Source organism: Tasmannia lanceolata, unplaced genomic scaffold (genome assembly GCF_043159265.1).
Source record: "Tasmannia lanceolata isolate RefF3 unplaced genomic scaffold, GAP_Taslan_0.1 ptg000008l, whole genome shotgun sequence".
NCBI lineage: Eukaryota > Viridiplantae > Streptophyta > Magnoliopsida > Canellales > Winteraceae > Tasmannia > Tasmannia lanceolata.
This window is the reverse complement of record NW_027518685.1, coordinates 46595594-46609358: the sequence shown is the minus strand read 5'-3', so window position 1 is coordinate 46609358 and position 13765 is coordinate 46595594.

The window sequence follows — 13765 nt, the reverse complement described above, 5'->3', positions numbered from 1 at the left end:
TCCTAACACATCTCATCTAGAAAGCAGTAAATGACAGATAGCAATTGCAGTAATAAAAACCTATGGCGTGCACATAGCGCCTATCTACAATGGGGCGAATACATAGCGCCTAATATAAAATCCTAACACATCCCATCTAGAAAGCAGTCAATGACAGATAGGAAATGCAGTAATAAAAACCTATGGCATGCACATAGCGCCTATCTACAATGTGGCGAATACATAGCGCCTAATATAAAATCCTAACACATCTCATCTAGAAAGCAGTAAATAACAGATAAAAAATGCAGTAATACCGTAAAGTGTTACAGCTAAGAAGATAAACTTGCGCAATGAGCAAACGTCAGTAGATGATAGTAAAGAAATAATAATCAATAACCTAATAGCGATAGAGAATTGCAGCTAAGCATGTGAGAACTACAGCTAAGCAGGTAGAGCTACAACTAAGCAAGTAAGAGCTACAACTAAGCAACTAGGTAAAACACATAAGCAGGTAAATGTTATAGCTAAATACGTAAGTAAGCAAGGAGATGAACACAAACTATCATGATCCTATGTAAGAATCGATATACAAACACAAGCCCTAAGAGCTAACAACAGACCCTAATACTCTAATGTTTAAGCCCGAGTCCTTAGATGATCTGATGTTCATACAAAGAAGCCTACGTATCCCCGCCTCCACGAGAATCAAGGCAACGTAGTTCTTCGCGCCTATTCTAAGCTATGATGCCTAGGACATCTAAATCTCTATCCTAGACACGACCTAAAAGACCGGACTAGTTATTAAAGCTTCTTAAGCGATCATTTAGATTCCAATGAATTGTAGATTTTAGGACACCCTATATGCCCTAACTAAATGCAGATTAGCCCTAAGCTAATGCAGGTGGTTCCTACAACCTATGTGTAACTAGGCTGTGTTTCCTAAGGAAAACAATGGGATCACTAACGTATCCAAGACCTAGTCATCAGTCGGCGATGTGAATCGCCAACTGACCGGACGGAGGCGCTCCTATAACTCTAGGACAGACACCTAACTCTAAAACAAGCACACAACAAACAAACAATCAAACACCCTATCAAAAAGAAACTCCTAACTCTAGAGGAAGATCTTTTGAAAACAAGGTTTTAAAGATTTTTGAAGAAGGTTTAAAACATTATTTACAAAAAGTTTGGCTGGACTTGGGATATGGATCCCAAGCTGCACTACGTACCTCGTGAAAGAGGATCAAGCCAACGTAGTTCGGAAATCGAACTCTCTTAACTAAAACCTAACACTCCAAATGATTTAAGGGTTTTTAATGTATCTTTTTAAATATTTTTGATATTTTTAAAGTTTTCAGATGTTTTTGAGTTTCAAATTTCTAATGTTTTTGGATTTTAAAATATTCCAATGCTTTTGGATCTTTAGATGTTTTCAATCTTAAAGAGAACATGCAAGCATAACCATAAACTAGGGCAAAGCCCTAAAGCAAAGAGGGGAAACCCCAAACAAGCAACAAAGGTCTCAAAGAGACGATTCACAACAACCAAACAAGTGTCCCAAGAAGAGAGAAAACGATCTAAGATCCCAAGCAAGCAAAGCTCTAATAAGACTGAGTTAGTCTCTAATCAAAGCGAAGTAATCAACAACTCTAAAGGAGAAACTCCTAACTAGATAACACTAAATAGGGGGTACAAATGAGTCAGAGACTCTCTAATAACATTGCCAAGAATGGAGTAAAAAATGAGTCAAAGACTCGCTAGAAGAAAGGGTTATTCTAACATGAGGCTAGGTGAGCCTCCTAAAAGGGAAACTCTATATGAGACAAGCCTTGTCTCTGAGACACAAATGACGTAAACAAAGGTTCTGATGAGACTGGGCAAGTCTCCTATATACAAAGGAGGGGTATATGTGTAAAACACTAAAAAAGCTTCTTCCTAAAGAAAGAAAAGGAAGAGGGTACTATCATGTCTTGGTAAGTCCCTCTAAAGAGTGGGCTTAGGCTAACGCCTTCATTGCCCCTTCCTAAACAAAATTTACAATCTCGATGGTAGAGAATACTAGCAAAACAAAAGAAATAATGAGAATCAAAGAGGAGCTACAGACACTTACACTGCGGTATTCTCACAACAACTCACACTTGCCTTGTTACATCCTAATCAGCTCAGATATCAACTTAATCAGAAATATGCTGCACTTCAAACCGTTATCAAAAGAAAGTGAAACTGATCAGAATAGTGCAAAGTAACAGAGGTGTGCCAAAAACTTATGATAGTACAAATACCAGCCCCTAAAACTACCTTAAGGAATGATGCTACCAGAACTATGTTTCCTTAATTGTACTTTTTTTGTCTCGTCGTTTAATGTAAAAAAAAATTTAATTGTTCTACCAACACATAAAATTCTCACAAGTCAATTAATAACAAGGGAAAAATGAGCCAAGTTGGCTCACTTAGCAAAACATGGCAGTGCTTATAAATGAATATTGACATCAGCACCTCCCTGTTTGAATGATCATACCCAGCCCATCCCATTTCTTGGAGTAAAAAAAAAATTTATGGACCATGAAAGTTCTCCAAGGAATCTAGAAAACTAAACAAAGCAGAAAAGACAAGTTCAATTTGGCTAACATTTCAATCATAGCATCAACAACATCAACAAAATCATGAAGCTTTGACAATTGACTCTCAATTTTTCTTTTCAAAAAAAAAAAAAAACTTTATGCTAATTTTTTTTAGAAACGGAAGAGTCAACAACACTAAGGATACTTATCTTCATATTAAAGTTCTAACTCCAGCAAATCATGGAATAATGAAGAAAATTCTAAACTGATATCACAACAGCCAAATATAATCAACCAATTCTATGAAAACCATGATCTAAGATCAATGCAAACATAAGAAGTAGAGAAGATTACCTGAAATTTGTGAAGACTTGAGAAAACGAACGGATCCTTAGATCTCGTCAGTAAAAAAAAAATCACCCGATTTGTGACAACAACCCCTTGATTTTTCTCTTTCCTTCTGCTGATCAAGATCTCCTTAAATTCTCAGGAATAGAATCCCTTCTTCTGCCCTTGCAGCTCCACTCCAATAACCCCAAACAGAATCGAAACTCTTAAATTAGTCCCGCTCCTTTCCTTCTCTCTTAAATTCTTTTAAAACCTCATTAAAATCCTCTTCAGATCTGAATTCTTCAAGAAGAATTGAGAAGCTTCAACTGTTTCCACTCCAAGATGATCGTATTTCAACACCTTTGCTGAAATCTCAAAGGATTCAATCAAATACAAGGCAAGATTGCCCGATCTGAGCTTTTCAAGTCAAAGGAAAAATAGATCTATGGAAGATCGGCATTGGAGTACGCAAGATCGTTGGATTTTGGTGTGGATTGCCGGATCTAAATGCGAATGGCTGGAATCTGAATTTTTATGTTGATTACATCTCCTTTCGCAGAAAATCGTCTCAACAACAACAGATCAAACCGGAAAAAAATGGAGGTTGACCGGAGAGAAGAAAAAACAAAACTAGGGTTTGGTAATGAAAACGTTCAAATCCGAACTCAAAATGATGAAAGTGACTTGGATCTGAAACTTTAAGCTTCGATCTATGACTTCAAGGCACGGATCTCATCATGAACGAGCCAACATACATCACAACTTGCTCAGATCTCAGGTTTCTCAGTTGAACTAGGGTTTAAGAGGATAAAAATTTGAGAAAGAAGGTGATGATGATGATTATGATGATGAAAAAAAAATAGAATCAATAGAGGTCCGGTTGGATTCCGGTGAGAATCCCACCGGAGAAGATGAAAAATGAGTTAGGCTTTTAGGCTTTTCTCCTTTTCTCCCTCTCACCCTTCCTCCCTCAGATCTGATTCTTTTTCTCAGATCTACTTCACCTGCAGATTGAGCTTGCTGGAGATGGCAATCTAGCCGGAGATCCGTCAGAATCTCGTCGGGGAAGTAGATAGTAGAGTAAATCTGGATTTGGGTGGAAAAATGAAGAAGAGAAATAGTGAAGTAAAAGAAGGAACTACCAGAATTATTTTGAACAGAGAATCTTGCGGTCGGAGCTCAGATTCCGGCCGGTAGATCTGCCGGAGAAGATGAAAGCTAAGCTAGGGTTTGGTTTTCTTTAATTTGGGAATTTTTTCTCTCCTCTCTCTCTCTCTCTAAAGGTTTTCAACGAAAAAAATCCAATCTCTACAAATGAGACCCACGGTCTCTATTTATAGTTTTTTTTTTTTTTTGGTAATTTTTCGGCCCCAAATGTGCTCGGGACAACCCCCTTTCGGATTATCCTAACTTGCTTTTAAATAGATGCGGTGGCCCACAAGAAGAATTTTTTTCTTTTAACGAAAATAAAAGACAAATTTCACGCCCCTTTAATTACTCAGGAACACCCATGTATTACAAAATACCCACGCTTTAATCCCACCAGGCCACCTCCTGGTCGGGACAATGCACACCCCTTCTGGGACACTAAAATTTACACAACATTACATACCCCTCTCGTTTGCTATGCAAACAGCGACGGATTTTTTTGAAATTTTAGAGGGACCTAAATGGAACCCTGACCTATGCTAGGAGTGATTTTGGGACATCAAATTCACCTATTTAAAGGATTTTTTTAACAAAAGCAAAGGTTTAGGGTTTGGTCAAAATGGGGTGTCTACACCTGCTAACTCCCGTTTTCAATTGTCGGCGTAGCGCCTTAATCTTTGGAGTTCTTGCACGTCATGTCATTCGTGGAGACTCCTGTGTTGCCCCGTTGGCTTTGCTTGATATAGTAGACCAAATTAATGAAGGAAGGAATCATGTTCCTACTATGCTGGCAGAAACCTTTTCTGGACTGGACCGTATTAACCATCAAAAAGTCCAAAATAGTTTCTATGGGTGTGTCAAACTTTATACGTATGGCTTTGTGAAAAACTCACTATCCTCCGGCCACAAAGCCACGATAAGTACACCCTAAAGCATTTCCCATCCTGGCAACCAATGGCCAACCAACTGAAATCCATTGATGAGTGGTGTAATTGGTTGCAACACGTGGAGGAAAATCAATTTCGCTGTGTGAGTCATCCATGCTTACAAGTTATCACTAGCACTTACCCATATCCATTTGTGTATCTCATGGGTTTAGAAAAGTCAACCTTTTATGCACCAACCCGTTTGCTTCATCAGATCACGTGGTATTCATGTCCTCCCGGAGCTGTAACACCATCTCCTTGTGAAAACGGTCTCCTAATCTCATAAGGATCATTGTAGCTGCTTGGAGAAATAAAGTCGTGGAAAAGAGATTTGCCTTACTATCTAAGGTCCAATGTGGGAAATTACCGGAAAAGTTCGCGGGCAAGAGAGCTCGGATTGGAGAGCCTTGAAGATTCTTTTCATGAAATTGTCATTTTAATTTCTTCAAATTTCATATAAATAGTTACTTTCATCCAATTGTAATCAGAAATTAAAATTTTGACAGTTATACCCACAGTTTAATTTGAATCAATGAAATGTGTCTGAGTTTTATCTTATCTCTATTTACCCGAATATTTTGTTCCAATTATCAATGTTTTAATCTAGTGTTTATACTTCCATCTCAGGATTCTAAAGGCGAGCAGTCATAGCTCCTAAGAAAACCATCATCTCAAAACCAACTTGGTCTCGTCAGTCTTCTGATTCCAGGCTGAGTAGACAATCTTTGTCGCCCGTTTCATTTACTTGTCCTATATTACCTTTGTCAAATTTTCGGAAAACACTTTCTCCTATTCAACCTACTCCTAGCACAATGGCTGATCCAATGGACCCAATGATAGCTATACAAGAAATGTTGAGAAATATGTGTCGGGATATTGCAGGGCTGAAAGATGAAGTGATTCATCTGAAAAATCAGAATACTGAAAATGTCTCTACTTCTAGAGATCCTGCCATTTAACCTCCTCCGGCCATATCTCCTAACCTCACCAGACCAGTCATCCCTCCCGTAGAGATCGATCTGGAGGAGGAGCAATATGCCGAGGAATATTATGTCCCTCAGATGAATAAGGAAAAAGAATTATTTGGTATGTGCAAGAAGATGGCTCGTGACATTGAGAGCATGAAGGTTCAAGGGTCCAAGGGGTTTGATATTTCTGAATTCCTGATATCCCCCGGTGATTCCCACCTAAGTTCAAGGCGCCTGATTACGATAAGTATGATGGAGCTGGATGTCCGAGAAACCACGTCAGGTGGTTTATCACTCTCGCTCAGCAGTATGGCTTAAATCGAGAACAGATGGCCCAGTTGTTCCTCATGTCTCTTACAGGAGTGGCCAAAAGATGGTTCTTGAGGTTGAAACCCGAAGAGGTTAGAACTTTGGAAGAAACTCTAACAGGTTCGTTGAGCAATTTTCCATGGAGGAAGGTATCGAAGTCACTAAGAGAGATCTTAAACAGCTGAAACAAGGTCCTCAAGAGACCTTCACTTTATTCATCAGGCGTTGGAGGCGCAAGTCTGCCCAACTAAGCCAGAGAATGTCAGAAGAGGACCAAATAAAGTTAGTCCTCAAGAGCTTGTCTCTATAGTACTTTCACTTCATGGCACCACAGTATTACCAGAATTTCGATCATTTGATCAAGACTGGCACCCAGACCGAGAATGGTATTGCCAAGGGCCTTAGAGCCAAGACTTTGTCTGATGTCCGAGAAGGGAAGAGGCCTATGATCCAACCAAAGGAAGTCCATGCGGTCAATTATACCAGACCTGTAGCCAAACCTGTTGCAGAAGTTGTCAGACCAGTGGTAAAGAAGCAGTTCAGACAGCCCAATGTACTTAAGAAATTGATCAGAGATAAGAAGACCAGACTTTCAGATATCAGACCTGCACCCAATCCCCTACCTACAAGCCGGAGAAGGGATCAGTACTGTGAATATCACAGAGGCCCTGGGCATTTGACTGAGAACTGTTTGGCTTTGAAGCACGCGATTCAAAACATGATCGATAAAGATGAACTTGCAGTTAAAAGGCCGAATACTACTCATAATCCTCTTCTCAACCATCGCGCTGTTGCTCCTCCTACTACTAATGCCATCTTTGTAGATGAGCCCATCCTTGATCCCTCTGCTCTCATTTGCGCTATCACGTCAGATAAATATGTTTTGAAGTTTGACGATGAGGTGTTCAAAGAATTCAAAGAAAAAGAGCCTTATGTGCTGTCCTTTGACGACACTGAACTCGATGAGTCATCTTCGTCCCAGTCTTATGCACTTCAGAATGTTGGTATGGAAAAAATAAAGAAAGCCACCTATGTTCTAAGGATGGAGGACTTTGAAGAAGAAAATGTCAGTAATGCACCGTGTGTTTTCAGAATGGACGAAGATGAACTGCTGTTGCTAGACGATTAGTGTGACGAGATGCGTCACATGACTAGAGGTGGGCGTGTATTCAAACCTCCGGAGTTGAGTGTAGAAAATCCAGCAGAGGTTGCACGAAACGTAGAAAATCAGAGGCAGAATAAGACGAGCACAGACGAAAAAGATGCGAGCTTGTTAAAGCAGCTGAAAAAGACTCAGGCTAATATCTTAGTATGGGGTTTACTCATGGCCTCATCAAAGCACAGAAAGCTAGTCCTTCGAGAGCTTAATGCAGCACAAATCTCTGTTAACACCACACCCGATGAGCTTGTCAGTCTCGTAGCCATGGCCAGAGCAGCGAAAACTTTGTCATTTACTGATGACGATTTACCTCCTGAGGGCCGAGACCATACCAAACATCTTAAAATCACAGTCATTTGTAATAAGAAGAAGGTACCAAAGGTGTTGGTTGATAATGGCTCTGCGCTGAATGTTTGCCCGTTAAGCACCGCAACAACCCTTGGGTTCGGTCCTGAGAGCTTTATTCCATCCGAGCAGGGTATTCTGGCATATGATGGCACTCGCAGAGACGTAATCGGTACTCTGGTCACCGAGATACAGATCGGAGGAGAGGACTTTGAGATATAATTCCAAGTCTTGGATATTAAGGCTTCATTTCTACTGTTACTTGGCCGCCCGTGGATGCACAAGGTTGGGGTTGTTCCGTCTACTCTTCACTAAAAACTAAAATTTATTCGTAGGAACAGAGTGATAACTGTAAAGGGGGATCTGGACCTTGAGATAAGGCAGATTACTCCAGACTTGACTGCGGGAAAGGCCAAAGATGTAAGTTTGACTGGGTTTTCATTAGAAGTGACTGCAATCACTGTTGAAGAGGCTATGAATGAGGAAATTTGTTTCCTAACAAGCACGAATTCGAATGTCATCAGGATGATTCGCCGACAAGGGTACATACCTGTAAGCCCAAGGGTCTACTCTCCTATCTTGTTTTGATGATTCTAAACATAATTGATTGTGTTTTTGAATACTAATCAATTTGCTTTGAAGTGTTGTGTTTGAGATAGGATTGATCATTGAAGAAACCAACACACAACATGGTCATGCTTGGAGATATCCCATACAAGAGTCAAAGGAGCTAAGTGAAGCTCACCTCATCTCTCAAGCAAGCATACACAAGATGGAAGATCAATTGAAGACCAAGACTAAAGAGAAGTTGAAAGCTACATAGGTATCATTGTACATCCTTTCTCTTTAGATTTCCAAGTCAAGGCAAAGTGTTTTCAAAATGTTTTTCAAAGAACACTTAAGAACTTAAAATGGATTAGTGAATGGTTATGTGGTGGACCAACATGTTGGGACCCTCATAAACATTCCAAAATAATCATAGGAGTTGAGTTCCAAAAGCTAAAAATCAAATAAGCAATAAAAATCAAAATCTGTGGATTTTTAGGCTTCTCGGAACTCCGAGAATTTTTCTCGGAGCTCCGAGCTCGGAACTCCGAGAGTTCCCTCGGAACTCCGAGAAAAGGTCCAGTAGCTTCTGGACATTTTCTCGGAACTCCGAGAAAATTTCTCGGAACTCCGAGAAATGGTCCAGTAGAAATTTTATTTCTTCTGGCCGTTGTCTCGGAACTCTGAGAATATTTCTCGGAACTCCGAGAATTCTCGGAACTCCGAGAACCTTGCGACAGCTCAAAAAAGAGGCGTTGGGTTTTGAATTAAAATTTGTTTTTTGTTATCTACACCCCCAAACGGTCATATTTTGAGGAGAGACTATTTATACAATATCTAGAGGATTATTTCCTCTCTCTTGATCTTTGAAAAACATCCTTAAGCATCAAAAACATTTGCAATCCATTTTAGCTTGAGTTTTTGTTTTTCATCCCAAACTTGCCTTTCACTTGTGAATCTTTTGAGTTTGGATATAGTAGTGCTTTCACTTGCAAATCACCATCTTTGAAGAGCAATCAAGGGTCTACAAAGAGCATCAAGCTTTCAAGAAGAAGCCAAGCTATTCTCTTTCAAATCTTGTATAGGTGGCTAGGGCATTCCTTTTTTAATTCCCTAAGAGAGCAACCGCTTAGAACTCGGCGGAGAAGGAGAGTCTTTGTAAAGGTGTAAGGGCATCCTTGTTTAATATCCCTTGGAATTGTAACCGCCTCGGAGCCGGGCATCGTGGAGGTCTCCAATAGTGGAATCCCTCAAGTGCGACCTTGAGTAGAGTGGAGTAGGCCGTTGGCCGAACCACTATATATCGGTGTGTCATTTCTCACTCTTGCATTTCCATTGTTGTTTTGGTTTGGCTTTTCACTTTGTTCTTTCAATTATATTTGCACTAACCAAATATTTAATTAAGTGAAGAAAAATTCCAATTAGGGTTTATAGATAATTTTCAAAAGGCCTAATATTGAGTTAAATTCAATTCACCCCCCCTCTTGAGTATTTCAATTGGTATCAGAGCCTCGTCTCTATTTTTTTTGAAAACCCTAACCGGTTTAGAGTAAAGATTCAAAAATGGCAAACTACCCTCAACATCATGAAGGTTATTCAAACACTAGGCCACCCTATTTTGATGGTACAAATTATGGTTTTTGGAAAACTAAAATAAAAATCTTTTTAACTCAAGACTATCAAATGTGGAGAGCAATTAATAATGAATATATCCTACCCACAAGAAATTTAAATGATTGGACCGAAGCCGAACAACAAGCTTCGAATTATAATGCCAAAGCCATGAATTCTCTCATTTGTGCTCTATCTCCCGGAGAATTCAATAGAGTATCAAATTTGAATTCGGCTAAGGAAATTTGGGACACTCTAGAAGTCACCCATGAAGGAACCAATCAAGTTAAAGAATCTAAAATGAACCATCTTTTTCGGCAATACGAACTTTTTCAAATGACACCCGATGAAACAATTGCCGACATGTACACTAGATTCACCAATCTTGTAAATGGATTAAGGGGACTTGGAAAACAATTTTCCAATAGAGATTTAGTAACTAAAATTCTTAGGTCCCTACCTTTGTCTTGGGAATCCAAAACCTCCGCAATCACCGAAGCCAAGGACATGAACACTTTGAACCTAGATGAACTTATAGGGTCCTTGATCACACATGAAATGATTTTCAAAACAAAAGCACCCGAAATCGAAACTAAAATCGAAAAAGGAAAAGGAATTGCTTTTGCTTGTAATGTAGGTGAAAGTGAAGATGCAAAGGAAGACATCGAGGATGAAGTAGCTCTCCTAACAAGAAGGATCAAATTCTTGCAAAGAAACATGGGAGGCATGAGAAATAGAAGGACCAATCCTCCATTCAAGAAGAAAGAAGAAGTTGGTGATGGATCTTCTCAACCCCGATGTTACGGTTGCAAGAAGCTTGGACACATTCGCCCGGATTGTCCACTCAACAATGAACCTACTTCAAACAACCGCTTCAAGAGAAGAGAAGGCAAGAAAGGAATGTCCGCCACATGGGATGAGGAGATTGAAAGCGAAGGCGAACAAAATGATGGGGAAGATTGCCTATTAGCAAGAAATGTGTGCTTCATGGCCTCAACAAACGACAACAATGAGGTAAACACTTTAAATGATGTCATTATCTTACAAGAAGTTTTAGATTCCTTACAAAGTGCAAATGATGAACTTGAAATTCAATTTGATTGCATCACTTGAAAATTCTCTTGCTAACATGACAAAAGAATTTGGTTGGTTAAAAAAGGATCACGAATTCTTAGATGATGAAAATGAAAAATGCAAAGTAGAGATTCATGAGCTAAATGCTACCATTAAGACTTTGAATGAAAATCGACAAAATCTTTCTATTGAAAATAACAAACTAAAGCATGAAAACGGTAAACTATCTTTTGAATATGATGAACTCAAGAAACTCTTTGAAAAATTTGAAAATAGTTCATTAAAATTGGATAAACTTGTAAATCTTCAAAGAATGTCAAGTGACAAAAGTGGACTTGGACATAGATGGAATACCACAATATCTAACTATAAAAACAAACTTGAAAAGACTTCCTCTAGTAGTACCAAAATTTGCTTTTATTGTGGATTGTTAGGTCATTATAAAGTTGCCTGCTTGCATGCTAAACAAGATAAGATCAAATTGAACTCTAAAGTGAAAACAAATGAACATAGCAGGATTAGGAAGATTTGGGTACCTAAGGGATCTCACTTGCCTATTCCTATGTAGGTATGCCTTAAAAGCCACAACAAGAGGAACACATGGTACCTTGATAGTGGATGCTCTAGACACATGACCGGAGATCTCACTCAATTCGCATCCCTATCACTCAAGGATGGTGGAGAAGTTACCTTTGGAGATGATAAGAAAGGAAAAGTCAAAGGTGAAGGCACCATAGGTAACTCTACCTCTCCCATACATGATGTACTCTTTGTTGATGGCTTGTCCCATAATCTTATTAGCATTAGTCAATTATGTGATAATGGTTTTGAAGTTGTCTTCAATCCCGATAAATGCATTGTTAAAAATAAGATAAATGGAGAAGTCAAATTCATAGGTTTAAGAGACAATAACATTTACACAATCGGATTAGATGATCTTAGACTTCAAAATGTAACTTGTCTAAATGCCATAAGTGAGGATTCTTGGCTATGGCATAGGAGGTTGGGTCATGCCGGAATGGATCTCATTTCGACCCTCTCCTCAAAAGAAAGTGTTAGAGGATTGCCTAAGTTCAAATTCATCAAGGATCACATTTGTAGAACTTGTCAATTAGGAAAACAATTGAAAAGCTCTTTTGCACCTAAAAATATGATTTCAACTTCCTACCCCTTGGAGCTACTTCATATGGATCTTTTTGGACCAATGAAGACTAGTAGCCTAGGTGGAAAGAGGTACGTGTTTGTAGTTGTTGATGACTACTCACGATTCACATGGGTCATATTTCTAGGACATAAAGATGAAACTTATGAAAACTTTCTTACATTGTGCAATCAAATTCAAAATGAAAAAGGTATTGCCATCTCCCACATTAGAAGTGATCATGGAACCGAATTTGAAAATGTACATTTTGACACTTATTGTAATGAACATGGCATAAAACATAATTTTTCCGCACCTAGAACACCTCAACAAAATGGAGTAGTAGAAAGAAAGAATCGAACTCTCCAAGAAATGGCTAGAACTATGTTGCATGAAAATGATCTCCCTAGATATTTTTGGGCGGAAGCGGTTAGCACCGCTTGCTATATCATAAACAGGGTATATCTAAGGCCAATTTCTAAGAAAACACCTTATGAGCTTTGGAAAAACTTGAAACCAAATATAAGCTACTTTAGAGTGTTTGGATGTAAATGCTTTATTTTAAACATCAAAGATAATCTACACAAATTTGATAGGAAATCGGATGATGGAATATTCTTAGGATATTCTTCTCATAGCAAGGCATATAGAGTATTTAATAGGAGAACCCTAGTAGTAGAAGAATCCATGCATGTGACAGGGTTTGATTGAGTTTCCGGTGTTCAAAGCATTCAATGGTTTGTTCGGGCTGTGATACAAACCTACAAAGAAAGAAATCATAGAGCTGAAGCAGTTAATGCTGAAATGGGTAGAAAACCGTTGCCGTGGGTAGGGACTACCAATGGCACCCATTGATTTGACGATGAACGGCCGATTCCGAAAAGAAGGCGCGGCCTTTCCTTTCTGTGGCTTTACTGAGATTTGATTGGATGAGAGTACATGACAAATGCTTCCGGGGTTCAAGATTTTCTTTGATCTTGAGCTAGAAGATGAGCCGATGGGTGTGCAGATTACAGATATAGAGTCCGAGATTGACTGAGCTGACCGCATGGAGCCAAGCCATCTGAATTCACTTTCCCAAGAAGGGTCACAGACTGTGGCCATGATTGGCAGGAGCTCGCTGGTACTAGACCCAACTCGCCTTATCACCCCTGCTGAGGAACCTCTGACTAACTGGACTTCTCAAGTCCTACCTTATGTTATTTTGCAGTACAAGCATATCCCTTCAAAAGAGTCAGTTGTCCGTAAGTATGTGTCAGTCTTCGAGTTTGATTCAGAGTCTATTTCTGCTAATGAGTCTTTTGATGCAGGTACCATAGAGGACTATTCTTCTGAGGTCGGTGGCGGTCCTTCTTTTTCTGCCAAGATTGAGCTGGAGATTATTCCTAATAAAGCGGCTGATTCTGTTTTCTTACATAGTTCTGAGTCAGTTGACGCTGGTGTCAACATATCCATCGAGTATGTAAAAGCGAGTCCAAGGTTCATTGTAAACCCCGATGAGGGTAATTCATCTTCTGATGTATTTGATTCGAATTTCAATGAAATAAAGAATTCTTCTTCTCTGTACATTCCTGTCTCTATTTCTATTTCATCTACTGAATCTGCTTTAAAATCTGATAATCTTAAGGATTACAATCAAGACTCCCCATCTGACGAGGATGCTG